The sequence below is a fragment of the Chelonia mydas genome, chromosome 13 (assembly GCF_015237465.2).
Source record: "Chelonia mydas isolate rCheMyd1 chromosome 13, rCheMyd1.pri.v2, whole genome shotgun sequence".
In the NCBI taxonomy this organism is placed as follows: Eukaryota; Metazoa; Chordata; order Testudines; family Cheloniidae; genus Chelonia; species Chelonia mydas.
In genome coordinates, this window is record NC_051253.2 from 15,496,507 (window position 1) to 15,524,490 (window position 27,984).

At 44.2% G+C, this 27,984-nt stretch overlaps 2 long non-coding RNA genes across 3 annotated transcripts in view; one reads left to right on the forward strand and one right to left on the reverse strand.

Annotated features, from left to right (window-relative positions):
• The window catches only part of LOC119567946, a 136,893-nt gene that overhangs the window by 85,199 nt on the left and 23,710 nt on the right, over window positions 1-27,984 (reverse strand). The window contains exons 2-3 of one of the 2 annotated variants that reach the window (XR_006285344.1): window positions 19,914-20,015; window positions 4,155-4,406 (exon numbers count right to left, since the gene is read on the reverse strand). This is a non-coding gene — a long non-coding RNA (uncharacterized LOC119567946). Of the gene's footprint in view, window positions 1-3,310; window positions 4,407-19,913; window positions 20,016-27,984 lie in introns of those variants that run through there. The other variant, XR_005227886.2, reaches the window with a different exon arrangement.
• LOC122462653 lies at window positions 158-27,962 on the forward strand. The gene is made up of 3 exons (XR_006285347.1): window positions 158-306; window positions 25,400-25,409; window positions 27,952-27,962. It is a non-coding gene; the product is annotated as an uncharacterized LOC122462653 (long non-coding RNA).

Genomic DNA, 27,984 nt, shown 5'->3' on the forward strand with positions numbered 1-27,984 from the left:
GGATATCCGCATGCCTGCAGCCGAGTTCAATCCAATGACCAGAGTGGCCACTTGACTTCAAGGGATTATGGGACATTTTTGGAGTCCAATCACAGCGCAGTAATGCAACCCGTCATCCACACTGACACCCGGGCATTTCAGCCAGGGCACAGCAAGCTTTATGCTTCTCGTGGAGGTGGATTACTGGGGTGCTCCAGCTGCAGAGTCCAGGTACTCTAAGTGCCTTGCCAGTGTGGACACCTCAGGAGTTAGGGCACCCAGGGCTGAGTTAATGCTCTCTAACTTGCAAGTGGAGCCAAGGCCATAGTGTAACAGCAAAGTTTTGATCACCACAGAATCTAGAGCACAAGTAATTAACAATTAAGTGACAAGAAAAACTGCAGCAAGAGTTTATCTTAAAAGTACACGACTAAGTAAGTTCTCCTCCCACATACACGCAACTAAAAATTTCTAATCTCTTCTGCAGAACTCTACCCTCATATCCAGTGCAGGAATGCCTGTTAAACCAAACTAACTCCATCAACAAAACACCAAGTTAGAAATATTAAGAGAAGGGCCTAAAGCAGTGATCAGCAACCTTTGGCATGCGGCCCATCAGGGAAATCCACTGGCTGGCCAGGACGGTTTGTTTACCTGCAGCATCCGCAGGTTTGGCCAATTGCAGCTCCCACTGGCCACGATTCGCCTTTCCAGGCTAATGGGGGCTGCGGGAAGCGGCGAGGGCCAAGGAATGTTCCACACTCTAGATGCCTTAGATATGTGAGAGCTGCATAATCTAGAACAGTGATCCCCAAACTTTTTACCTTCCTGCCCCATCCACGCCCCCTCTCCCTCATGGAGCCGGGAGTGGGGCCACAGCTCCAGGAGGGGGTACGTGGACAGGGGTAAGGAGGCCGAGGCTGCCAGGAGTGGAGCTGGGCGGTGCTGCCTCCCCACCCCCTGTGGGGGCTGGTCTGAGCCTCAGCTGCCCTCCCTCACCCCGAATGTTACTCCTCGCCCCCGACCTCTGATCTAATAGAATAGGGCGAGAGGAATTAGGACACCCATCTTATCACCCAACTCTAAAACTGAATTGCTGAGTGACATTGGGCAAATCATTTAAATTCTCTAACTTTTCCCATCTTTGTAAAGCACTTTGAGATCCCCAGATGAAACTACATGAGAGAGATTTTCAGAAGTGCACTTTACTGCATACCTCACACGTGCAACCCCAATTCACTTGTACATGTTGGGTTCTGCATGTGCAAAACCCAACTCAAGTGTACAGAAGGGCACATTTGAAAATCTGGGCCTGTAAGTGTTAAATTCATATTATTATGGTGACAGCCAGGGCCTTCAAGCCTCAAGCTCCCATTCAGAATCACTGATTCTATGTCTTATTGGAAGACACCTGTCAGCAAAATGAATCTGCTTATAGGCTCTTTGGATCACTCCAGAAGAAGGATGTCCTTGAATATTTGAATGTCCTTGAATTTAGTGAAGAAAACGTTAAAGTCTTTTCTCAGAGTAAAACAGAATTCTGACACATTTCTAGTGTCTGTATAACTATCTGAAACATCTCTGAATCTGATTCCCCTTGTGTTATTTGTGCAGTGTTTCAAAAGGAACTGCTAGTAAATTTGTACCATCACACGTTGCATCTATGGATCTCAAAGTGCTGCATAAACTATAGTGAACGTAGCCTCACAATTCCTCTTGCAGTAGCTAAATCTTATCTCTACATCACAGAGGATTAAACTGAGGCAGAGAGAGGGGACTTTTCCCACGGGCACACAGTAAATCAGTGGCAGAGTCAGAAGGAAAAGCCAGGAGTCCTAACCCACCAACTTTTCTTCTAACCACCAGTTAGCATTCCATTCTCCAGTGTAAACGAATGTCCCCAGTGAATATCAGAATTAGCAGATTTTGTCTGTTAAAACAGGAAGTAAATAAAGCAGGGATACAGAAAAATGCATTCACAGGCGCTTTTATGCAGCAGTGGTTTGTAATATGTAGACATCTATTCATTTTACCAAAGAGATTACAAGTAAATATCTACTCCCTTCCATGGGTTTTCATTAAAAATCAGGAGGTGTACAGGATTTAAAGTTCTCCAAGCTTTTATTAAATTGGGCAAAACTGGAGGAGGAATAACAATTATATTCATGAGGATAAAGTTTTACTGTAATTAAAAACTTCCACATTTTCTCCTTTATACTAGCTTCTCTATTCTTCCCCTCAGGCACTGTCTGGCTACCACTCATTTTGATGTTCACATTCTTCATTTCAATCTAGATCCAATATGATCCAATTGCACAAAGAATAGAAATCTTAAGAGAAGGAGTTCCATTTGTATAGACATATCAAACGAAGTCTTTCATACAAACTTTACCTAAAATGCCTTTCATAGTTAAATAAGTGTTACAAAAACCAAAAAGGAGAGAGAAATAAATAGGCAATAAAAACAGAGGTTTTCACCTCCAAGATTTGGAATCAGGAGTCATGTCAAGGAGGCATTTAGATACAAAGAAACTGTCCCAGCTGGCAGAAGCAGCAAGCACAAATCACGGTGAAGGAACAGAGAGGTGCACAAGAGCAAAATCCACAAATTAAGGTGGTCAAGTTAGGTCTGATATGAACATGAATGAAGAATCTGTAAGATGATGGAGCTGCAAGACTTTGTAAGCGTGAAAAGTCAAGTGAGCCATTCTGCCCAGGCTGCAGTATGGAGAGCTGAAGTATGGGAAAGCTACAAAGAAGGGGCAGCAGTAGTCAAGCTGATCGGAGGTGGAGAAGACGTGGAATAGCATTTCAGCAGAGGTGGGTTTAAGGCATTGACATGTACTGGCAATGGCAACAATTTATATGCAGGACATAGCACATGTGGGAGGAGAATGGAGGTTCAGAATCAAGGATGATGTAAAGGCTGTGAAAGTGATGTTATAAGGAAAGGGATGAGTTGAGAACAACAGAAGATATGGAGGGCCACACTGCACTGATCCTACGACAGCTGATTTGCACTACTATCACAAATTGGTTTTGTCATGTATCTTTGTAATTTCCAGGCTGTCTCCCCCTACTCCTGCCCCACCCCCCAAAAATACCACTAAACATCTCCTCTCCTTAGCAAGGCCAATGAAATGACACAGATGTGGCGTTTTTAGACCAAATTCTTTTGGAGATTAACAAAATAAAAAGTTTGGGGGGGAAAGTCAACCACAATGAAAGGTTTGCAAACACCATCGCTTTCAAATTGTATCTGTGATTTTTCCAGATTTCCCAGAAAAATTCTACCCCAGTAGCTCAAGTAACGTGAAATTTCAATGGGATTAGTTTCTTTGGGGCTGTGGGGGAGGGGGACTACAGAAGGTTGACAGTCAGGTTTATAGTGGGAAATTAGCTTAAACCTTAACTATGGAGATGCAAATCTGTCATATGAACTCTGGGATAGGCTATACCTTCAAGACACAGCCCAGCAATACAGGAGGAGGGGGTGTAGAGGAGGCTATGCTGCTAATCGGACCCCTGCCCTCCCCCAAGAGGAATTCTGGAGGACTTTGCTTAAATTCTTCATGAGGCTCAGAGTGCATTCTACAACAGCAGCAAAACCACCCTACTGAAGAGTTCAGCAAATGTTCTCCTCTATGCTGCTCAGTCCAGGAAGCAAGTGGGGTACCATGATTCATTCTCTCCCTGATTCCTTTAGGAAGGCTAGCTGTGGCACTACTCAAAATACAGTGCCCATTCTCCCCAGCTATGCTGTGGCTGGTCCTTGGTAGATTCATCAGAAGTCTCCTTTCCTTTCCCCACGTACACAGCTCTCTAGGCACATCTGTGTAGGTTTCCAGACAAAGTAGTTACTACTGTTTTTACTATACAACAACATATTACTAACAGTTCAGCCGTAGGCATAAACAAACAAAGAAAAAACACCTTTACATTGTGCATTAACAAACACAGTGTGTTATTTATGTGATAATAAGAAGCTCAGCCAGTTCCAGCCTGGGGCATTCAGCAACCTGTCCCAAACTCCAACCTACCAGACGGCTGAGTAATATTCCTCTGAATTGCCAATGAGCGGCCTAACGTATCTGACGATTCACAACAATTTCTTTCACAAAAATGCCGGCTTTATCTTTTATTATTTTAAGTTTACATCTGTCTTTAAAGCCTACCTCTGCTGGGATGCCTCCAAATCATTCCCATCTGACATCGAGTAGGCAAATGATGAGCTGCCACTTCTGCTACCCCGTTTGTTTTATCATTGATTCCTTCTCCCAATCCATCCGCATCCCAATTGTCTGTTTTGTCCACCTGTTACATCCCAGTCATCATGTCCATTTGGAGCTCTGTGGGGCAGGGACTTTCTTCTTGGTACACTGCCTAGTACAATGAGCATGATCCTTGAGAGGAGTTCGTAAAAACTGCTGTAATACAAAAAAACAAGAAGTATAACCATTCAGTACAACCTTAATTATTCAAATGATGCACAGAGCTCATTGAGTAAGCTTTGGGATCATCCAGGCATATTTCTGTGTCATTTATAGTTTTACTAGTAGTAAGTATTTATACTATAATGTACAACAAAGGCCTCAATCAAGATCACAGCTGGGCATTTTAAAAATATAGGTAAGAGACAATCCCTGCCCCAGAGAACTTACATTCCAAAAGACACAAAGTAGGCAAAGGAGATGAGTGGCAGCATAGTCTAGTGACTAAGGCATTGGACTGGGAATCAGCAGATCTGGAGTGACCCAAACAGCATCACAGTGCAAGAGGCTCATGGGTACCTGGTAATGAGTTTCAGCTGGCCTGAGCAGTTCAGTGTATCCCAATTCACTAATGTCAAACTGTATCTGATGTGTGTCATGTAAGGTATCATTAGAAAACTAATACCATGTTGATCATTAATATTCTTGCATGGTGTGTGTATAGTAAATGTCCATGAGACCATACAAATATGAAGGAAATGTTGAACTAAAATATGTTTACCAGACAAGTTTGGGGAGTGGGTAAACAGTTCATCCTAGACAAAGAATAAGCCAATGCCTCCAGCCAGGTGACAGAGTCGATTAGCTATCACATGTCAAGTGCCATTCATTTGCATTGAAGAGGGCAGGAACAGATCAATTTGCATTTTAGCAAACACCATCGGGGAAGAAACCAGCATGGAACTTCCTTCACCACCAGACCCCATGTCTCCTTCCTCACAGCTGGAATGAATTTTATTTCGGGGGGTAACCTTTGGAAGAATCCATTTCAAAGGTTCACTGTACTATAAAAGAGAGGGACAAAGAACCCCAAGTTTTCTTTCATCTAGGAAGACATGGGGAACCAGCACCCTGTTCTTCTGTGGAAGGTCCTGACAGAGAGAGTCAGCCAAGCTGGACAGTGTGTGGCTGGTGAGAGAAATCATCTTAATCAAAGGCTGTGCTGTGCTAGATTAAGTTTTAAACCTGTGTTTTTCATTTTTATTTGCTTGTAAACATCTCTACCTTTATTTCCTTTACTTCGCAACACTTAGCCTATATCCTGTTAATAAACTTGTTTTATTTTAATCTAAACCAACCCAGTGCTATATTTGAATTGAGGTGATTGTTAATAGCAGTTAATGTGGCAAACTGTTGGGTACTGTATCTTTAAAGGAGCAAACAGACCTTATTATTCCCTGAATGGTCCAAGAAAGGGCTGGAGATTGCAGAGCACATAGTTTTGGGGAAAATCAGGACAGGGAGTGTGTTGGAGTCACTTGGCTAGCAGTAACCATTGCTGGTAGATACCAGAGTGTGGCTGGGATGTAAAAAGCAAGTTGTTGGAAAGAAGTGCTGAGCCAGAGCTACTTAACACACAGACCCACTCAGTGCATGCTTGTCTGCTGGTTGTTGGTGTCCAGGCTGTGAGTCACAGCAGCAGAGGATTTAAGGCACCCAGCGTAACAGGGCAGGCAGTTACACAACTCCTCACTGGTCTGGATTGCACCCAGAATGTGAGACCTGGTTTCTGTACCAGGCTTTGCCATTCACAGTGTGCAACCTTGAGCAAGTGTCTGTGCCTCTGGTTCACTCCCCCCCTTCCCCCCATACCCCCCCAACCCACACCCAGCTGTAGCTTGCCGCCTTCTCTGAGACTGAGAGCTTTGAGTCAGAGACTCTCACTCTTACTATGTGTTCATACAGTGCCTAAAACCACTGGACTCCAGTCTCAGCTGGGGCCTCTTGACACTACTGCGGTACAACTAAGACATAACTTTCTGAGAACATAGGTGTCAATTCACTGAGGTTCTACTGTGTAAACAGTATAAATTTTGTGAGGGGGAGTCAAGAGTAGAAAGGTCAAGATTCAACCTGTGCAATGAGACTGTAGCTCCCAAGCTGCATATGTGACCGTTGGAACGGATTTAGCAAGCTGTGTGGTTACACCTTCTTTGTAACCTTTACTCATTCAGAGAGAGCACTTTTCTTCAAGACAAAGGCAATGACTTCTTCATGACAGAGAGGCTCAAGCCCCATCTCCACAGATAAAACTAAAAAAATACTTGAACTGAAACAATCATCCTCTGAACATGCAAGAACAATTTCAGAATCCCTGATACACAGCTAATCAGCCAGTGATGAAAGCTAACCTTACATTTTATGACAACAATCAGCTAAATTAATTAGCAACATGCAAATTAATGCAGTTTTCTCATCGGTATTGCCTGGATGTTGCAAAAGCAAGTCCAACGTGCTTTCATATCATTCCTTCCTGGATATAAAAGGCATCAGTATATAGGAACTCAGAAAAACTATATCATTGTTTTAAGGCAAAATGGAGCATTTTTGTGCCACCCATGTTGCTGACAATGAAGAAGACAGATGGGCTCCTCCCACCTCAAGTTTATATCTAACAACAAATCAAATGCCAACTAACCACACTGGGTGCTGCTGGCAGTTTCAGTATTTTTCTGCTGCCATTTGTGGAACAATCCGCCCCATATAAACCCTTGGTTTTAATCATAATTGCCCTGTGAAGGAGACTACCATATTGATCAGCAAAAGGTACGTTTTCCATTCCACAAAAAGTTTCATTTCCTTCCAAGTGTTCTGCAGAAAATACCTTCCATTTTCCAACCAGCTCTAGTATGTGCTATACACTGTAGGAATTTACTCACATGTGAACGCACACACACACACACACAAAGGGTTACACAATGGATTCCAAGAGTCCAGTAAAAACAGATACAAAATACTATAGCACCACAAGTGTTTTACTTCTATATTTGCAATCACTGAGCCCAATTGCCAAGTTCCTTAATCAAAGGGTCATCAGGCAAAACTCCCATTGAAGTCAACAGGAAAATTTTGCATGAGAAGGGACTTCTAGGGATTTTGAAGTGATATAGTAACAATGGGCAACTCCTGATTAGTTGCTAATAATACCCAGTAACGTTGATCATGTCACATTTTTGGTGAATGACTTTATACAGTTCCACTGCAAAATCACTGATATCCTCATGCTGTCAGACTGAAGTATGTTTTTGAAACATATGAAATTATGCCAGTAAAGTGTAAAAGGAAAAAGATGGGGAAATATTTTTGTACTCATGCTTGTACAAAGCACAACAAATGGGCATGCAAATCCAAATACTAGAGGTATAACTTGACCCTGCTAAGCAACCTACATACTTGAGGAGACAGATGCCAGGCTTCTAGTGAATATATGTTATCTTAGATCTAATGTAGTTAAATAGATGAGAAATGATATAAAATCCATCATACCCTCTGCTGTCTGAATCACTTTATGGGGTGTCTAGAATCAAATCATAATCTTTCCAGTACCATACAGCATGCAATATTATGACACATCCATTCTATGTTGGCATTGATACATTATATTCATGATTTGGAGTGATAAAGTATCCCTGGTGTGACATTTTATTGGTTTCATAAATCAAATACACAATGGCATGATATTTTTTGTAATCTACAATGAAAAATCTATTTTGTTAGATGGAATTACATTCATGTATAATGCTCTTACCACAGTGCACAAGAAACACTGATAAAAAGCAAAATCCCTGGCCACATGTGTTGCCAGTTTTTCAAAGCAACAATAATTTGCAGCAGTCAACGATCGTGTTCTTTCCCATTTTAACTCCTGATAGGCTAAACCTAGAGATCAACCCATCAGAAAACGTTTTGATATTGATTTAGAATACACCAAAGTCCAGGGATGTTTGAAAGGTTTGGATTCCAAACATTTTTGCCTCCAAAATGATGGGCTCTTTCAAACCTAGTATTTTAGTTCAGACCCATCTCTAGTTAAAACTATTCAATAAGATTTTGAGGTTAGTTCTGTACCATGAAACATGCATAATTAACCATTCCTTCTCACTGATCCTGGTACCCCATGTGTCTTTCTTTTTACTGCCTGGCAGCAGCTACTACACATTGTTAAAGTTTGTTTAGGCTTTTGGGGGAGAAGCCCATGTCTTATTTGTTCTCCAAAGGATGATGCACATCTTTGATACTGAATAAATGTTTAATAATTAGACTAAATGCCAAATTTTTAAACTCAGAGTTTTGGAGATAAACTTTTATGTCAATGGAGTAACACAAGGGGTAAATCTGTCCATTTGAGTTTGCAAACATGGGATGAAGTCTCAAGAGAGCAGATTCTCTCAGGCCTTGTATACACTACAAAATTAAGTCGAATTAATAGAAGTCTGTTTTGTAGAAAACGTTTTTATACAGTCGATGGTGTGTGTCCCCACACAAATGCTCTAAGTGCATGTAGTCGACGGAGTGTTTCCACAGTACCAAGGCAACCGTCGACTTCCGGAGCGTTGCACTGTGGGTAGCTATCCCACAGTTCCCGCAGTCTCCACTGCCCATTTGAATTCTGGGTAGAAATCCCAGTGCCTAATGGGGCTAAAACATTGTCGCGGGTGGTTTTGGGTACATATCGTCAAGCCCCCCTTCCCTCCCTCCTTCCGTGAAAGCAAGGGCAGACAATCATTTTGCGCCTTTTTTCCTGAGTTACCTGTGCTGACGCCATACCACGGCAAGCACGGAGCCCGCTCAGCTAACCATCACCGTATGTCTCCGGGGTGCTGGCAGACGCGGTACTGCATTGCTACACAGCAGCACTTTATTGCCTTTTGGCAGCAGACAGTGCAGTATGACTGGTAGCCGTCGTTGACGTAGTCCAGGGTGCTCTTTTAACTGACCTCAATGAGGTCAGAGGCACCTGGGCAAACATGGGAGTGACTCAGCCAGGTCATTTCCCTTTTAAGTTTCATCTCATGGCGATTCAGTCCTACCGGCAGTGCACTGTCTTTTAATCAGCAGCCAGCAGAAGACGATGGCCAGCAGTCATCCAGCACCGTCTTCTGCCGAGCACCTAGGAGATGACGATGGCTAGCGGTCGTACTGCATAGTCTGCTGCCAGAAAGATGTATAAAGATAGATGAAGTGGCTCAAAACAAGAAATATACCAGATTTGTTTTGTATTCATTTTCTCCTCCCTCCCTCCATGAAATCAACGGCCTGCTAAACCCAGTTTTGAGTTCTATCCTTGAGGTTTTGAGTTCTATCCTTGAGGGGGCCATTCTGTTTCTTGCAAAGCCACCCCTTTTGTTGATTTTAATTCCCTGTAAGCCAACCCTGTAAGCCACGTTGTCAGTCACCCCTCCCTCCATCAGAGCAACAGCAAACAAATGTTTCGTGCCCTTTTCCCTGGATTGCCCGAGCAGGAACAGACACCATAGCACAGCAAGCATGGAGCCTGTTCAGCTCACCGCAGCATTTATGACGATTGTAAACACCTCGCGCATTACCGTGCAGTGTATGCAGAACCAGCACCTGAAAAACCAGGCGAGGAGGCGACGGCAGCACAGTGATGAGGATATGAACACACTTTTCTCTTAAACCGCATTCCCCCGCAATTTGGAGATCATGGTGTTAATGGGGCAGGCTCATGCCGTGGAACTCCGATTCTGGGCCCGGGAAACAAGCATAGAGTGGTGGGACCGCATAGTGTTGCAGGTCTGGGATGATTCCCAGTGGCTCCGAAACTTTCGCATGTGTACACGCAGTTTCATGGAACTTTGAGACTTGCTATCCCCTCCCCTGAAGCGCAAGAATACCAAAATGAGAGCAGCCCTCACAGTTCACAAGCGAGTGGCAATAGCCCTGTGGAAGCTTGCAACGCCAGACAGCTACCGGTCAGTCGGTAATCAATTTGGAATGGGAAAATCTACTGTGGGGGCTGCTGTGATGCAAGTAGCCAACGCAATCATTGAGCTGCTGCTATCAAAGGTAGTGACTCTGGGAAATGTGCAGGTCATATTAGATGGCTTTGCTGCAATGGGATTCCCTAACTGTCATGGGGCTATAGACGGAACGCATATCCCTATCTTGGAACCTGACGACCAGGGCAGCCATTACATAAACCACAAGGGGTACTGTTCAATGGTGCTGCAAGCATTGGTGGATCACAAGGGATGTTTCACCAACATCAACGTGGGATGGCCGAGAAAGGTCCATGACGCTCGCGTCTTCAGGAACTCTGGTCTGTTTCAAAAGCTGCAGGAAGGGATTTACTTCCCAGAACAGAAAATAACTGTTGGGGATGTTGAAATGTCTATAGTTATCCTTGGGGACCCAGCCTACCCCTTAATGCCCTGGCTCATGAAGCCATACACAGGCACCCTGGACAGTAGTCAGGAGCTGTTCAACTATAGGCTGAGCAAGTGCAGAATGGTGGTAGAGTGTGCATTTGGTTGTTTACAGAGTCGCTGGCGCAGTTTACTGACTCGCCCAGACCACAGGGGAACCAATATTCCCATTGTTATTGCTGCTTGCTGTGTGCTCCACAATCTCTGTGAGAGTAAGGGGGAGATATTTATGGAGGGGTGGGTGGATGATGCAAATCGCCTGGCCACTGAATACACGCAGCCAGACACCAAGGCGGTTAGAAGAGCACAGCAGGAAGCGGTGGGCATCAGAGAAGCTTTGAAAACCAGTTTCATGACTGGCCAGGGTACTGTTTCTGTTTGTTTCTCCTTGATGAAACCCGCCCCCTTGGTTGCTTCTAAATTCCCTGTAAGCCACCTGCCCTCCCCCTTTGATCACAGCTTGCTTACAAAGGAAATAAAGTTGCTATAAGTTAAAAAACACGTATTCTTTATTAATTGATTATAAAAATAGGGAGATAACTCACAAAGTAGCCTGGGTGGGGTGTGGGAGGAGGGTAGGAGGGAAGGAAAAGGCCACTTTAAAACGTGTTTAATGCCAGCCTTCTGTTGCTTGTGCTGTCCACTGGGATGGAGTGATTGGGTGCCCGGATCCTCGCACCCCGCGTTCTTGGGTGTCTGGGTGGAGAAGCTATGGAACTTAGGGAGGACGGAGGGCGGTTAAGCAGGGGCTGCAGCGGCAGTCTGTGATCCTGCTGCCATTCATGAACCTCCACCAGGCGCCGGAGCATGTCCGTTTGATCCCGCAGTAGCCCCAGTGTTGCCTCCTGCCTCCTCTGATCTTCCTGCCGCCACCTCTCCTCACGTTCATCGGCCACCGTCCTGTACTCTGCTATTGTGTCCCTCCACACAGCTCTGTCAGTGCTGGACGACTGCATGGGCTCAGAGAACATGTCACTGCGCGTACGTTTTTTTCGCCACCTTATCTGAGATAGCCTTTGGGACGGAGGAGGGAGGCTTGAAACATTTGCAGCTGCTGGAGGAAAAAAAAGGAGTGAAGTATTTTAAAAGATACATTTTACAGAACAATGGCTATACTCTTTCACGGTGAACAACGCTATTCACATTACATAGCACGTGTGATTTTGGTACAAGGTCGCATTTTGCATCTTATATTGAGTGCCTGCGGCTTTGGTGTTCGAGATCACACACGCAGGGCCAAGCAACAGAATTCGGCTTTCAGACAGCCATGGTAAGCCATAGTCTTTCGGCTTCTGCAACCTTCATAACAGCAGCCCCCTCCTTTCCCATACCAAGCAAAGCCCGTTGAGTTGGCCATTTAGTGCTGCAGTTTTCCTGTTAACGTGCAGCAGCAGAAACCAAACTAACCCCCTCCCCCCATCCAATTCTCTGGGATGATTGCTTTTCCCCTCCCCCCACCGCCTGGCTGGTATCAGGGAAGATCCCTGCTAGCCAAACGCGAACAGCTCAGCGCCAATGGCACCCCCCCTCCCACCGCGTGGCTAACTGCGGGGAGGATTTCTTTTCAGCCACAGGCAAACAGCCCAGTAGGAACGGGCATCTCTGAATGTCCCCTTAATCAAATTCCCCTATTTCAACCAGGTTACCATGAACGATATCACTCTCCTGAGGATAACACAGAGAGATAAAGAACAGATCTTGCTTGAATGCCAGCAAACACAGGGACCATACGATGCCAGGCTTTGTCATGCAATGATACCAGATTACTTGCTACTAGCATGGCGTGGTAAAGTGTCCTACCATGGAGGATGGAATAAGGCTGCTCTCCCCAGAAACCTTCTGCAAAGGCTTTCAGAGTACCTCCAGGAGAGCTTCATGGAGATGTCCCTGGAGGATTTCTGCTCCATCCCCAGACACGTTAACAGACGTTTCCAGTAGCAGTACTGGCCACAAATGCATCCCAAGTCCTCAGGGCTACTTAATCATTAAAAAACGCTTGCTTTTATAACATGTATTATATTTAAAAAGGTACACTCACCAGAGGTCCCTTCTCCGGCTTCATTCGGTTGGGAGGGTATTTCAGTCAGGGTGATAAAAAGATCCTGGGTGTGGGGGAGAATGGTGTGCTGTGGACTCTCCCCAAGCTTGTCCTCCTCCTCATCGTCCCCATCTGCAAAATCCTCAGCCACGGCGGAGAGTACCCCATCATCGGAGTCCACGGATAGGGATTGGGTAGTGGTGGCGGCCCCCCCTAGAATTGCATGCAGCTCAGCGTAGAAGCGGCATGTCTGGGGCTCTGTCCTGGAGCACCCGCTTGATTCTTTGGTTTTCTGGTACACTTGTCTGAGCTCCTTAAGTTTCACACGGCACTGCGCTGTGTCCCTGATGTAGCCTCTGTCTCTCATGACCTCGGAGATTTTTTGAAATGTTTTGGCATTTGATCTTTTGGAACGTAGTTCTGATAGCACGGATTCCTCTCCCCATACAGCGATCAGATCCAGTACCTCCCGTTCGGTCCATGCTGGAGCTTTTTTTCGATTCTGGGACTGCATGGTCACCTGTGTTGATGAGCTCTGTATGGTCACCTGTGCTGATGAGCTTGCCTGGCCAAACAGGAAATGAGATTCAAAAGTTCCCAGGGCTTTTCCTGTACACCTGGCCAGTGCATCCGAGTTCAGAGTGCTGTCCAAAGCGGTCACAATGGTGCACTGTGGGATAGCTCCCGGAGGCCAATACCTTTGAATTGCGTCCACACTAACCCTAATTCGAAACAGCGATGTCGATTTCAGCACTAATCCCCTCTTTGAGGAGGAGTACAGAACTCGGTTTTAAGAGCGCTTTATGTCGAAAAAATGGCTTCGTTGTGTGGACGGGTGCAGGATTAATTCAGATTTAACGCTGTTAAAATGACATAAACTCGTAGTGTAGACCAGGCCTTAGGAAGTTCTTTGGATTTCCTGCTTCCAGCTGGGCCAGAAATACCCTGTCTTGTTGTACTACAGATCTCTACTTCCAGCCCTGAGAAGGATGTGCAGAGAAATGTGAAAATAATAAAACTAAACTAAACTTAAAGGGGAGGAAGTTACAGACATTTTATTTCAGGCCACAAATAAGTTTACTCAGAGTATTGGATGGAAGTTTGAGTCATCAGTTCTGATTTTAGACAAACCCTTTCACCCAGCCCCTAAAAGTATCAGCTTGCAAGTAATTACATACTGTATTATGGCAACTAACAAGATTTGTTCATTGACTGCCACCACTTTGATACATCATAGCTGATAGTTAACTTAAATTCTACTCTACAAAATCAGGGTCTGTGCTATTCACACATGACAAGGGTTGAATGGAATGGCCTCAGAGTCACCGAAGTGACATGGCATGAAGGGTATGTTTAGAAAATTATCTGTAATCAGAATGTCATTCCATTGTAAATTGTGGGGCCAATCCTGCAAGGCCCTGAGCACCTTCAGAGATGCAAGTCAATGGGAAATGATGGTACTCAGCATTTCACAGAACTGTTGCCTATAAGATTACTTGCTATGAAGATTGCAATGCATGTAATTTACTAGGAGTATTTTATTCCTAGGAGCTCTTGAAGTAAAAAGGTATAATGATCATTTGATGTATCAGAAATCTTCACATGCTGCTGTGTTGATCCATTTCCTGAAATTTTGCAAGAGGTGTTGCAATGTCATTTACAATTAAGGATTAAGAGCAACTATTAAAGTTCTGGAATTAAAACTAAGGGTATGTCTACACTACGAAATTAGGTCGAATTTATAGAAGTCGGTTTTGTAGAAAACGTTTTTATACAGTCGATGGTGTGTGTCCCCACACAAATGCTCTAAGTGCATGTAGTCGGCGGAGTGTGTCCACAGAACCGAGGCAACCGTCGACTTCCGGAGCGTTGCACTGTGGCTAGCTATCCCACAGTTCCTGCAGTCTCCCCTGCCCATTTGAATTCTGGGTAGAAATCCCAGTGCCTGATGGGGCTAAAACATTGTCACGGGTGGTTCTGAGTACATATCGTCAAGCCCCCCTTCCCTCCCTCCTTCCGTGAAAGCAAAGGCAGACAGTCGTTTTGTGCCTTTTTTCTTGAGTTACCTGTGCTGACGCCATACCAAGGCAAGCATGGAGCCCGCTCAGCTAACCATCACCGTATGTCTCCTGGGTGCTGGCAGACGCGGTACTGCATTGCTACACAGCAGCACTTTATTGCCTTTTGGCAGCAGACAGTGCAGTATGACTGGTAGCCATCGTCCACGTAGGCCTGGGTGCTCTTTTAACTGACCTCAATGAGGTCAGGGGTGCCTGGGCAAACATGGGAGTGACTCAGCCAGGTCATTTCCCTTTTAAGTTTCATCTCATGGTGATTCAGTCCTACCGGCAGTGCACTGTCTTTTAATCAGCAGCCAGCAGAAGACGATGGCCAGCAGTCATCCAGCACCGTCTTCTGCCGAGCACCTAGGAGATGACGATGGCTAGCGGTCGTACTGCACAGTCTGCTGCCAGCAAGATGTATAAAGATAGGTGAAGTGGCTCAAAACAAGAAATAGACCAGGTTTGTTTTGTATTCATTTTCTCCTCCCTCCCTCCGTGAAATCAACAGCCTGCTAAACCCAGTTTTGAGTTCTATCCTTGAGGTTTTGAGTTCTATCCTTGAGGGGGCCATTCAGTTTCTTGCAAAGCCACCCCCTTTGTTGATTTTAGTTCCCTGTAAGCCAACCCTGTAAGCCATGTGATCAGTCGCCCCTCCCTCCATCAGGGCAATGGCAGACAATCGTTCCGCGCCTTTTTTCTGTGCAGACGCCATATCACAGCAAGCATGGAGCCTGCTCAGATCACGTTGACAATTAGGAGCACATTAAACACCACACGCATTATCCAGCAGTATATGCAGCACCAGAACCTGGCAAAGCGAAACTGGGCGAGTAGGCGACATCAGCGCAGTGACGAGAGTGATGAGGACATGGACACAGACTTCTCTCAAAGCACGGGCCCTGGCAATGTGGGCATCATGGTGCTAATGGGGCAGGTTCATGCGGTGGAACGCCGATTCTGGGCTCGGGAAACAAGTACAGACTGACGGGATCGCATAGTGTTGCGGGTCTGGGACGATTCCCAGTGGCTGCGGAACTTTCGCATGCGTAAGGGCACTTTCATGGAACTTTGTGACTTGCTTTCCCCTGCCCTGAGGTGCAAGAATACCAAGATGAGAGCAGCCCTCACAGTTGAGAAGCGGAGTGGCAATAGCCCTGTGGAAGCTTGCAACGCCAGACAGCTACCGGTCAGTCGGGAATCAATTTGGAGTGGGAAAATCTACTGTGGGGGCTGCTGTGATGCAAGTAGCCCACGCAATTAAAGATCTGCTGATATCAAGGGTAGTGACCCTGGGAAATGTGCAGGTCATAGTGGATGGCTTTGCTGCAATGGGATTCCCTAACTGTGGTGGGGCCATAGACGGAACCCATAACCCTATCTTGGGACCGGAGCACCAAGCCGGCGAATAAATAAACCGCAACGGGTACTTTTCAATAGTGCTGCAAGCTCTGGTGGATCACAAAGGACGTTTCACCAACATCAACATGGGATGGCCGGGAAAGGTACATGACGCTCGCATCTTCAGGAACTCTGGTCTGTTTCAAAAGCTGCGGGAAGGGACTTTATTCCCAGACCAGAAAATAACCGTTGGGGATATTGAAATGTCTATAGTTATCCTTGGGAACCCAGCCTACCCCTTAATGCCATGGCTCATAAAGCCATACACCGGCAGCCTGGACAGTAGTCAGGAGCTGTTCAACTACAGGCTGAGCAAGTGCAGAATGGTGGTAGAATGTGCATTTGGATGTTTAAAAGCGCGCTGGCACAATTTACTGACTCGGTTAGACCTCAGCAAAACCAATATTCCCACTGTTATTACTGCTTGCTGTGCGCTCCACAATACCTGTGAGAGTAAGGGGGAGACATTTATGGCAGGGTGGGAAGTTGAGGCAAATTGCCTGGCTGCTGGTTATGCACAGCCAGACACCAGGGCGGTTAGAAGAGCACAGGAGGGCATGGTGCGCATCAGAGAAGCTTTGAACACCAGTTTCATGACTGGCCAGGCTACGGTGTGAAAGTTCTGTTTGTTTCTCCTTGATGAAACACCCGCCCCTTGGTTCACTCTACTTCCCTGTAAGCTAACCACCCTCCCCTCCTCCCTTCGATCACCGCTTGCAGAGGCAATAAAGTCATTGTTGCTTCACATTCATGCATTCTTTATTAATTCATCACACAAATAGGGGGATAACTACCAAGGTAGCCCAGGAGGGTTGGTGGAGGAGAGAAGCACCAGGCGGGGTGATGGAGGAGGGAAGGATAAGACCACACAGCACTTTAAAAGTTTAAAAATTTAAAACTTATTGAATGCCACCCTTCTGTTGTTTGGGCAATCCTCTGGGGTGGAGTGACTGGGTGGCCGGAGGCCCCCCCACCGCGTTCTTGGGAGTCTGGGAGAGGAGGCTATGGAACCTGGGGAGGAGGGTGGTTGGTTACACAGGGGCTGTAGCGGCAGTCTGTGCTCCTGCTGCCTTTCCTGCAGCTCAACCATACGCTGGAGCATATTAGTTTGATCCTCCAGCAGCTTCAGCATTGAGTCCTGCCTCCTCTCATCACACTGCCGCCACCTTTCAGCTTCAGCCCTCTCTTCAGCCCACCACCTACTCTCTTCAGCCCGCCACCTCTCCTCCTGGTCGTTTTGTGCTTTCCTGCACTCTGACATTGTCTGCCTCCAAGCATTCGTCTGTGCTCTGTCAGTGTGGGAGGACAGCATGAGCTCAGAGAACATTTCATCGCGAGTGCGTTTTTTTTGCCTTCTGATCTTCGCTAGCCTCTGGGAAGGAGAAGATCCTGTGATCCTTGAAACACATGCAGCTGGTGGAGAAAAAAAAAGGGACAGTGGTATCTAAAAAGACACCTTTTATAGAACAATGGGTACACTCTTTCACAGTAAACCTTGCTGTTAACATTACATACATAGCACATGTGCTTTCATTCCAAGGTCGCATTTTGCCTCCCCCCAGCGCATGGCTAGTCCCTCCACCCTGCACCCTCCCCGTGGCTAACAGTGGGGAACATTTCTGTTCAGCCACAGGCAAACAGCCCAGCAGGAACGGGCACCTCTGAGTGTCCCCTGAAGAAAAGCACCCTATTTCAACCAGGTGACCATGAATGATATCTCACTCTCCTGAGGATAACACAGAGAGATAAAGAACAGATGTTGTTTGAATGCCAGCAAACATACACTGCAATGTTTTGTTCTACAATGATTCCCAAGTACGTGCGACTGGCCTGGAGTGGTAAAGTGTCCTACCATGGTGGATGGAATAAGGCTGCCCTCCCCAGAAACCTTTTTCAAAGGCTTTGGGAGTACATCCAGGAGAGCCGCGAATGCCAGGGCAAATTAATCATTAAACATGCTTGCTTTTAAACCACGTATAGTATTTTAAAAGGTACACTCACCAGAGGTCCCTACTCTGCCTGGTGGGTCCGGGAGACAGCCTTGGGTGGGTTCGGGGGGTACTAGCTCCAGGTCCAGGGTGAGAAACAGTTCCTGGCTGTTAGGAAAACCAGTTTCTCCGCTTGCTTGCTGTGAGCTATCTTCCTCGTCCCCAAAACCTGCTTCCGTGTTGCCTCCATCTCCATTGAAGGAGTCAAACAATATGGCTGGGGTAGTGGTGGTTGAACCCCCTAAAATGGCATTCAGCTCAGCGTAGAAGCGGCATGTTTTGGGCTCTGACTCGGAGCGGCCGTTCGCCTCTCTGGTAGGCTTGCCTCAGCTCCTTAAGTTTCACGCGGCACTGCTTCGGGTCCCTGTTATGGCCTCCGTCCTTCATGCTGTGGGAGATTTTGACAAATGTTTTGGCATTTTGAAAACTGAAACGTAGTTCTGATAGCATGGATTCCTCTCCCCATACAGCGATCAGATCCCATACCTCCCGTTCAGTCCATGCTGGAGCTCTTTTTCAATTCTGGGACTCCATCATGGTCACCTCTGCTGATGAGCTCTGCATGGTCACCTGCAGCTTACCACGCTGGCCTAACAGGAAACTGAAATTCAAAAGTTCGCAGGCCTTTTCCTGTCTACCTGGCCAGTGCATCTGAGTTGAGAGTGCTTTCCAGAGCGGTCACAATGGAGCACTCTGGGATAGCTCACGGAGGCCAATACCGTCTAATTGTGTCCACCGTACCCCAAATTCGACCCAGCAAGGCCGATTTCAGCGCTAATCCCCTTGTCGGGGGTGGAGTAAGGAAATCAATTTTAAGAGGCCTTTAAGTCAAAAAAAAGGGCTTCATCGTGTGGACGGGTGCAGGGTTAAATCCATTTAACGCTGCTAAATTCGACCTCAACTCCTAGTGTAGACCAGGGCTAAAACTGTTCCTACACTACACCATTTATGATATTGGCACTTGCAAATGAGAATGAGTTTATTAATGTTTAATTGTTTTTATAACAAAAGGATCCCTTTAATGCTTCCAGGAAGACACTGTCTCTTCTCTTTGCTGAATATCACTAATTACTTCACAGACAAAAATATTTCCTCATTGTAATTCTGAATCAGCGTAAAAATCTTCAGTGGGGGAAGCTCCATATAGTCAGTCTCTCTCTTATCTCTTTCATGTGCTGCTTTAAATTTTTATTCCAAAACCCAGATGTGGCTTGGTAAAAAAAATGCCCATTTAAACAGGGACTGTATGCCATAATCAATCTGTTAGCAATTAAACCAAAAACCAGAAGATACGAGCTTATGATTTGTTTCATGGTCTCTATGTATATAATGTCTTCTGCAGTTTCCACAGTATGCATCCGATGAAGTGAGCTGTAGCTCACGAAAGCTCATGCTCAAATAAATTGGTTAGTCTCTAAGGTGCCACAAGTACTCCTTTTCTTTTTGCGAATACAGACTAACACGGCTGTTACTCTGAAACCTGTCATATGGAGGATGTTATTTTCACAAATTCATGAAAGCCCAGTACCAGTCATTTAATATTATAATCCTACTGTACCAGGACAGCAACTGGATCACACAGATCTCCTGTCACATGAGATTGTATGCCATATGTCTCACACATTAATTCCTTTACCCAGGATGAATGGGAAATCAACATTTTGATTCCATTGCTAGATATTCGGCTGCACCAATAATGATGACATCAAGCAACATTAAGAGCTAAAGGAAACTCCAGTGTGAAAGTGGATTGAATTAAAAAAGAGTCAGTTTAGCCCCACAGCTCTCACCTTTAGAATCCAGAGCACACCTTCTCCATGTGCTGACTGCAGCTTCCCTCACTCTGGTGTGATGAATACAAATCAATTGCATGGCCACGAGAGTGTATTTCCCTGAAAGACACACACAGCTGCTTGATGTACCCATGGACATGTGGTTTCAATAAATGTAATGTATGACACATATGGCAGATATATATCTCCAATTGCCTGTGTCTGACTTTTTGCTTTTGGATTATCTCATCCATATAGGTAACAGGTAAGAAGATTAATTTGCTAATGATGAGGTTTATATTCCTATGAACAACAATTCTTGTACTCCTAATGTGGATGGTTTATTGTTTTTGTTTGTTTGTTTTAAGAGGAAGATAAACTTATTTCTTACAGATCACAACATTATTTCATTTATACTACTCCATCAAATGTCCCCCCGTCCCCCCCAGCTTGTATTGCTCTGTACTCTCAAGTTAAGGTCATAGCTCTAATTCACTGAGAGCTAAACTGTGGTTTTAACTCGTTGCCCCGGTGCAGGTGAAAAGTGCTGGTGGTAGCCCTGGCATGTATTGTGCTTCTCAAGGGCCACTGTGGGCCACATTACAATAACATCAGTTTTATTCTTCAAGAGAGTGTGATGCACCACATTGCACCAGCATTCAACAGCTAGTGCAAAATGGCTACAGGGGCTGTGTCCCTGCCCTCTATGGGCTTTCTGGTACCAGTGTCTGTCCTAAAGTCTCTAGTCCATACGTGCCAGAAGCATAAGTATGGAATTCATTCCCCCTCTCTAGTCCTTGTAAAACAGTAGCACTACATCCTCCCACCCTTATGCCCTCCAAACCACAGTGTCCCTCTTGCAACCACAGACAGACACAATCCAGCACTAAGTAGGCAAATACTACAGTGAAGGTCTCTGAACACCTCCATACACTGAGCTTGATTAGTACAGTGTCTTTCATTATTGCTTGTCTCAATACATAGTACATTTTACAAGCTTCCCTGAGGCTGTTTTGACAGGAGAAACTATCAGTGATTATGGGATTACATCCGTCTGACCCTAGGACACTTATCGTCCCATGGGCAGCTAGGGGTTATACTCCACTGAGGTTGAAGATGGTCTGGGTCAGTATTTCAGGCACAGCCCTTCCTTGCCAAATTTGGTGAGTCCCATTTTGTAACCACTGCTAAAGAAAGTGTTGGGGGAGATTATGTAAACATCCTGCTCTTACTTTATTAAAAGTTCCTGATCTTGGCCATTAGAAGCCTCTCACCAAAAGATGGTAGCCATAGAAATTAAAAGAGACTGAACTGAATCTTTTCCACCAGTTAGAAATGCCAGAGCAATACACACACACCCTATGTAATCTATACACGGCATATTCAAGCAAGCAGCTGATCATCAATTTTCCCAGCAAAAACAGGGCTGCCAGGAGCAGGAAGCATTTTATTATCGCCACTTTTATAAGGCTCTACAACATTTTATATCCCTAAATTGCCAGTTAACTGCCAGCTATAGAACAGGCTATTCTTTCTTTTTGCATATTGTTAGACATGTTTACTGGGAGCAGAAGCCTCAGCTAATCCACACTTACAGGTGTTCCTCTCTCTTTTCAATTCCTTCTTCCACATGAGCTGAGAGATGCGAGCACCTGAAGAAACTAAGGGCCTGGCTTTCAAAAAGGTCAAGTGACCAGGCATGCGTGTAAAAAATACATGCATCTAATTTGCACGTGTAATTACAGCAACCACATGCAATCAGGTATTTACAGGCACAACCAGTTGTGCCACTAAATTAATTGGCTGCACAAAAAATCCATTTGTGTGCAATCATAGTGATCGCTTGTGTGAATTAGACACAAATACACATGTATTTTAAGAAAAAATTATAGTTTTCACACATTTTTGGTATCTAAACTTTTGAAAATGAGGCTCTGAGTGGATGGGTGAGAGGGAGGGAAGAACTGACTTTCAAAATTTCCTGAGACCAATAGACTTTTTTCCTGTGTTATGGAAGATTTTACTGTCTTGAAAAACAATTATGAATTTAAAGCAATCTTGATCCTGACAAACAGGTGGGCTAGAGGAGCTTCTGGAGAGAAACAAAATGGTCTCATCTGATGTTGCAATTTAGCCACCCACTTTAGGTATCTGCAGTCATTGTGTGAACTTCATTAACAGTAACAATAGTAATTCCTAGCTTATATATATACAGCTCTTATTATTAAACCATAGGATTGAACTCTTACAGGGTATTCCACAGGGCTAGAGCAGACAGATATTTCAAATTAATCAATGCTATGGCTTTGTTACTATGATTAATGGCATTTGTATACTGCTGAAGGATCCAATTCAACCCCAACAATGTCATTTTTACTTTCCTATGATAATCACACCTTAAGCCAAATCCTGCTGTTCTTACTCAGATCTTATTCAGGCAAAATTCCAGTTAATTTCAATGGAATTTTTGCCTGACTAAGGATCCCAGTATCTGGCCCTTTAAATGTATGTAAAAACAGGATGAGTAATGCAACCTGTCACTTAACAGATATCATGTAATGTTGTGCTGTATGCTTTAATATGGAATCAGCTGGAACTGGCATGGCCCAGTGGCCTGAACATATGATAGGGAGCTAGGAACTCCTAAATTCAAATCCCAGCTGTGAGAGCAGCTTCTTTTCTGGCCTTGGGTGAGTCACTTAAGCCGTCTTTTTTCAGTTCAGTAAAATGGAGGTGATAATACTAGGCTATGAGAATTAGTGTTTGTAAAGCAGTTTGCAAAAAGTTTTTAAAAATATACTATTTAGATCCATGTATTATAATAACTAAAAATGCATTAAGCATTTTAGGCATAGCTGTAGCGGTGTAGTGTAGACATTTCCTACATCAATAGAAGGGGTTTTTCCATGTAGATAATCCATCTCTCCAAGAAGCAGTAGCAAGTTTGAGGGAAGAATTCTAGCTGCATCTACTGCAGGGTTTAGCGCAACCTAACTACAGCACTCAGGGTGTGAAATTTTTCACAGCCTCAATATCTAATTTTTAAGTGTAGACTGCCTTCTCCTTTGATGTTGCAAGTGCCAAGAATGGCGTTAGACTTACTTGGTCCTTGTGCAGTGAGGGCATAAAGACATGATTGTAGCTGGCTCCTATGGACAGGAACCCTCTTCCCGCATCACACTACACACCAGTACAGAACCTCTGTGTATTTGTATTAAAATGCTCTGCTGAAGAGCCAGGAAGTTGTGTAAAAAGATTTCAGAGAGATTCCACAGGACAATGACTTAGGAGCTGGAGTTACACATTGCTGTGCAGCAATGTCCATATTTATTCTGATTATTCCTCCACATCAGTCACACATGCTACTTATGCAGATGTTAACAGAATCTATCTTAGTCATGCCAGGGCTTGAACCAGTGACTTTTACAACTAGACGAATATCTCAGTAGCTTGGAGCTGTAACATACTCAAACCTGCTGAATCAGGTTGAGACAGAGGACATGAAACACACTGACTAGCAGGTTACACAGACACTGTGTTGAACCAGGACACGCACTAATCAGAAGGAGCTCCAGTACCATCCTGGAAATCATGAAGAAAAAGAGAAACAAATAGGGGAAACAGGATACCCTTCAAGAGAATTAGTGAGAGGCTCTTTAAATGGAATGAATGCATGAAAGCTTTCCAAAGCTATAAAAAAAATCTGCTTTTTAGCTGCTTTATGAGTTCTCAAAATGATAGCCCTTAAAAGCATTTCTGGGGGTTGAGTGAAATTCTAATTAGACCTGTCTTTCTCTCATTGATATACATTATTTTCTTCAAAGCAAATGAAGGAAGAAAATAATGTATATCAATGAGAGAGAGACAGGTCTAATTAGAATTTCACTCAACCCCCAGAAATGTCCCAGATACGTATTTTGTTTTTGTTTGTTTGTTTTAAAGGAAGAGGAAATGTAGATGAGAAATCAACTCCTAAAATGATAGGCACCTCACCAGTATATTAATAGAAATAATCTTATGGGAAAGTGATAACTGGAGTACAGAAGCATCTCCTTTTAGAAAATTTAGTCCACACAATTCTTCTCACCTCAGCGACACTCTCTTACCATAACGCAACCAGCCCTGAAATCAAGATGTTTCAGTGGAAGAACTATTTAAAATACAGACTAAAATACAAAATATTTTCCATCGCCTAAGGTGCCAAAGAATTAACTTGTTTTATCTAAAGCACCAGGTGTCAGTGCTTTGTATGCACTTAACTCTGATTACTGCTGCCGTCTGACCCCACTGCATACTTTTCCACTGCATGCATCCAATGAAGTGAGCTGTAGCTCACGAAAGCTTATGCTCAAATAAATTTCTTAGTCTCTAAGGTGCCACAAGTAATCCTTTTCTTTTTGTGAATACAGACTAACACAGCTGCTATTCTGAAACCTGTCAATAGACAAATGTAATCACCAGCGAAGGATTCAATGCAGGCTTGTTTTTTTAGAGGAGAAGGTAGATAATAAGGGGGTTGTGGGGGAAGTGAAGGGGTGCCTGTCTAATAATACCTGTATTGCAGCAGCATAGCAAAGCTTTCAGTACACACACACGCACGCACACAGTTACTTTTATTTTTGCTGCAAACAGTTTCATGATTGATAGGAAACAACATATAAGGATGCATCCAATGAAGTGAGCTGTAGCTCACGAAAGCTTATGCTCTAATAAATCTGTCAGTCTCTAAGGTGCCACAAGTCCTCCTTTTCTTTTTACGGATACAGACTAATACGGCTGTTACTCTGAAATATATAGGGTTGTTTGGGAAAATGGTGCTATTTACATTAGATAGAATACAAGCAAAAGCCTTCAGAAAGAGCCACGCTTCACAAAGGCCCATTTCTCTGGAGTGGACCGACCCCGAATTCTACACCCCAACAGCCTCATGCACTTGGAAAAGTTTAACTGTACTGCTCCCAGACATCTAGAGATCTACCATGCAAATGTCATGGCTTGAGCCCCAATACAACATCCCGTCAGAAGGCAAAAGTTAATTATTTATTAAATCATCTTGTTAAAACCTCAGGAAGCTCATAACTGCCTAAACTTGAGAAGTCAAGGCTGTTGTAAAGCATGTGCACTGTGGCAGGCAGAGCACAATAAAAGAGCATGGTCTTGTGGCCAGAAATAGGGGCGGAAAGTAGAGACACTTAGTGGCCCTGTTGACTGACTGACCCCCTGGCCATCTTAGATAAGTCACTTTACCTTAGTTTCCCCCTCTGTAAAATAGGGTTAATGCTTCACTGACTCAGAGGGATAGTCTGAGGCTTAATTAATATTTTTAAAGCACATTGTAATCCCAGCATGATGCCTGTTCTTGACAGCCTGGTAAAAGCATATTCGATACCAAAGATACGCATTGCAAAATCCAAATGTTCTCGAGAATAAAACAATGTGCTTTTAAAATATGGGACAGTTTTGTCCCATAGCAGATCTGGGGGAAGTAAGAGATGAGTTAATAGAACCTAAAAAGTTGAAGACCTGGGGGGGAAAAAATCACAACCCACAATGTGTCCTCATTTCTCCTAAGTTCAGAAAGAATCTGGTTTCCACAAACACTTAATTGTTGGCCTTTCAAAAGCAAATATCACTGAAGCCTGATTGCACGGAATGGATACTGTATGATAGGAAGTGAGATCCACTGCTTACCTTATCATTCATCCCTGCCAACTCATTGGTACAGAAAGCCATCTCCCTCTGGAGGTAAAAGAGCTCAGCCCATCAATCCACAGTGACATTCACTCTCCAATTATACATTGTTTAATTAAAAACTAGAGGGCTGATCTTACAGCATCGTTATATATGGAGCACATTTGTAAGATTCCTAACCTTTATTGAAACAAAGATGGGAAGACAGCTCGAATAATTACAGGAATAGACTAGCCACATTGATGGATAATTTGCGGTGGCTTTTACTGGGGACTAGCTACTGTCACAATTGTATCTTTGGGCCTTTTGATGTTTCCTGTTGAACAAGTATTTAAAATGCTGTATAGTAGCGGCACAGCCCCTTCCCCTGTACGTGAAAGCTGGCAATTATGCAGCTGCAGGCAACATAAAAGGCCTTTTAAAAAATTGCACATATGCTTTAATAACACCTCTGCCTTCTGACTGCTTTATGCACCATGTGTTATTTTAACGGCTCTATTCCTGCAGGGCCATATCTCAGTAATGGTGAGGGGTTGGTGACTGCTGTGGGAAGGGATGGCTCACTCTGCATAGTGATTACACTCAGGGTATTACAAAGTGAGACAAGCGTGTCAGGGCTGTTCCCTGTCCAAAGCAATTGCTGCCTCCTGAAATTCCTTCTCCTCTCTAAGAAATCTAATTATCAAAAGACAAAGCTGCAGGGGATCTATGAATCTTGTACATGTTCTTGCAGTACATAATAACTGCTGTGCAGTTCCTGTTAATTAATGCTGATGATTTGCATTTACATTGGACCTAACTTGATTACACACTTTGTTCCATCATCAGAGGCGGGGGGAGGGAGGGAATTTATAATTTGTCAGCTCAGATTGTAGAGATGGATGCATTAGCCTCCATTGATCCCAGTGATATAATGATATAATTCAGGCACAGTACAGCACTTTATATCAGGCCAATGATAAGTTACTTTGGTAATCCTGTGCCATGCTTCTGTCTCTCAGTAAGTTATCTACTTAAGGCCTTAAGATTTCAGTTTGATTTTGCTCCCCTCTCCCCACTGCTTTCTCTCTCCCTCTCTCTCTTTTGGTGGTGGTTGCTGAGCAAAATATTAATGTGAAATATGAATGAAAGTCAGTGAGAGCACTAATACAAGGATCTTTACATTTGCAGAAAATACAGTTCCAAGACTATTTTTCATAACAATATCAATAATTAGCAGTTCGGTGGTACATCTCAAAGAGTTTACAGAAGTGGTAGGTGTGATTATGCCCATTTTGCACCCGGAGAAACTAAGGCACAGAAAGCTATGGGAGTCTGACCCTGCACCCATTGAAGTCAATATGGTCACTGCCTTCAATGGGTGCAGAATCAAGCTATAAATGACTTGCCAAAGTTTCTAAAGTAAGTCAGTGGCAGGGCTGAACACAGAAGCCAGTTCTCCTGATTCCCACTCTCATCATAACCTATTTTAAGGACCATGCTGCCTGTAAGTTATTACAGTAAGTGGCTCTTTAGCATACAATATTGGACATGGAGGGAAGTGCTATATATTTTAATACAATTCTTCTACAATGTTCTCTTCTCATTTTCTTCTGTTACCTCTTCATTACGTTACACATACTGTTCATCTTACAGGACAGAAATATAGCTTACATTCAAATTCTATTTCCATTTAATATTGTGTTAAATTTTGATTTCCAAATTCCCTAGAGAAAACAGTATCACCTAAGTTTTCTTCACATGAAATTTGAATGTTAAAATACTCTCCAAGCAGAAGTTCAGATTGCAGTAGAGATGCCCCTAAACCAAACTCCCAGGACTTTAGTCATGAGTCACATTTAGAGAGAGCTGCACCTTTGACCCCTCTCGGGTCTCTCAGCAGGTACCACTTCATGTAATAGGGCCTGTGCCATCATCTCTCTCTGGGTGAAATCCTGCAATTCTCCCACTCTTAGACCAGGTCCCCAGGCTACAGCCCTCTGTGTGTCATCCATGATTTCTCAACAGGGCCAACTAGGGTCATCACCTGCAAATCCTCCCTTTGGGACTGCGACCAGTGAAGAATAGAGGGAGCCCAAAGCAGCCTTCTTAAAACAAAGCATTGTTTAATCCTAACAGTACCATAATCTAAGAAGAGAAAAGGATTTTAAAACCACAGGCTATATACTTGTCTATCATACCTAAAGGCCTATCTTATCCTCCTGACCTCAGGGTATGAATATCAAACTGCTCCCCAATAATCTCTGCCCCAGTCTCTCCCATAACTATCTGGCCTCTGTGTCTTTAAAAAAAAATCTCCCACACCCTAACTGCTGAAGTTCAGACATTCCTGGAGAAACCTGTTTAGCAAACCCAGTAGGAGGAGGTTGTTGTATTAGATGGAATATATGGGCCCAAA